The following is a 1694-nucleotide window of genomic DNA, read 5'->3' on the forward strand; positions in this document are numbered from 1 at the left end:
GACTGCAAAACAGAGTAAAGGACATAATCCTAATTATAGAGAAATGAAGAGGGCTTTCACCTGTGGAGGACTGTGCATTAACATCTGCCCCGTGGACCAGGAGTAGTTTTACAATGTCCACATAACCTCCACTGGCAGCAGCCATGAGTGGTGTTATATCCCCCTTGATGCCCCTGTCCTCTACATTGGCATGCATGGCCAACAAAACCTAAAGATGAAAGATGAAATGATAAGATTAAGGAGCATCCATGGGGCTTGTCACCAATGGCAAATTTCCCCACAACAATAAGCCAGTGATATCCTCATGATTTTATCTTTGCTTTGCATACAGGTTGCTTCAGTGTACAGATAATACACATTGCATGCATGTAAATCACAATTATGCTAAAATTACATCCCGCTCCCACCCTCCCTTCACATACCTGTGCAAGTTCATAGTAGCCAGCTGAGCAGGCGAGGCACAGCAGGCTCTCCCCTTCCTCTGTGTGTTCATTGACGCTCCGTCCCTCATCCAACAATTTGCGCACAGCGTTGACATCCCCATCTGAGCACGCCTCTGCTAAACTACGGCTGAAAATAACCAGACTGCTACAATTACTGCCACTGTGACAGGTGAACACACATACGCCTCACAATTACGCAATCACTTTAAAAGAGCAAACACACAGACACACGTACAGACATACTGTATATGCAATTCTATCAGTCTATTAAGAGCAACTCTATTGGTCTATTAACCTGTGTACAAGATAAACTGGCATGTGCCAGTGTCAGTATGGGCGAAATACATACTTGTCGGCTTGGCCGGCGTTGAGTGTGTTTTCAGCTCTCATACGTGTCAGGGCTGCTGCAGCCTCATCCAGGGCACAGCTCACAGATGACGTCAGTCGCCGTAGCACCTCGGGGTCTGCAAAAGCTTTACCATCGGCAGTGGACAGTTTACCGATGCCTGCCGAACACCAAAAGGGAAGAGGTGCATAGGGCAAGGCAAACCACAGGGGAGCACAACCACACCAGACCAGATGAAGAAGCAAGTCCAGTCCAGCCAATCCAGTCCAGGGTTAGTAGTAGCATACACAAAGAGGAAAAAGAAAAAAAAAGTCACACACAGACACAGAAAACACACACAAGCATTTGTTAATATGGCTTAATATCTTTTTTTCACTACTTTGAATACACCATCTATGATTCATAATATTTTGCCAGTGACTGGGTCAAATGGTAAGGTACAAAACAATATCCACTGGGTTACTCTGGGACTGTCCAGGTAAGATCAGATCTGTGACCAGAACTAGAATGAATACAGTGAGGGAGGTAATGTTAGTTTTATGTACTAGTAGACAGAGGTTCAGGCTGTTAATGTTAGAGAAGAAAAGGTTCTCATCCTGTGTGAATTATAGAAGCAAGGGAGAAAAGCACAACTGGGAAGAAAACAAAATGCTTTATGGAGGAAAAAACATGTTTGTGTATGTATTTGGAAGAAAAGAGAACAGCAAAGAGGAGAACAAGAGTGAAGAGCAAGCAAGAGGAAAAAACAACAACTTTCGCTAATGACCTACAGTGAAAGATCTCTTTCAGACGACAGAACAAGGACCATTTCCCAACCAATGAAACCATTCAAGTGTTTGTGTGTGTGTATGTGTGTGTGTGTGTGTGTGTGTGTGTGTGTGTGTGTGTGTGTGTGTGTGTGTGTG

General features: G+C 44.2%; 1 long non-coding RNA gene across 1 annotated transcript; it reads right to left on the reverse strand.

Moving 5' to 3' along the window:
- Positions 1–65: 65 nt before the first annotated feature.
- LOC111665010 (uncharacterized) lies at positions 66–1631 on the reverse strand. Its single transcript, XR_015437896.1, has 3 exons — positions 793–1631; positions 423–570; positions 66–208 (listed from the first exon to the last, which is right to left on the reverse strand). It is a non-coding gene; the product is annotated as an uncharacterized LOC111665010 (long non-coding RNA).
- Between the last annotated feature and the right edge of the window lie 63 nt (positions 1632–1694).

This window comes from Seriola lalandi, unplaced genomic scaffold (assembly GCF_002814215.2).
Source record: "Seriola lalandi dorsalis isolate HSWRI2012SDOR001 ecotype SW California unplaced genomic scaffold, Sedor1 jcf7180002001936, whole genome shotgun sequence".
Lineage (NCBI taxonomy): Eukaryota > Metazoa > Chordata > Actinopteri > Carangiformes > Carangidae > Seriola > Seriola lalandi.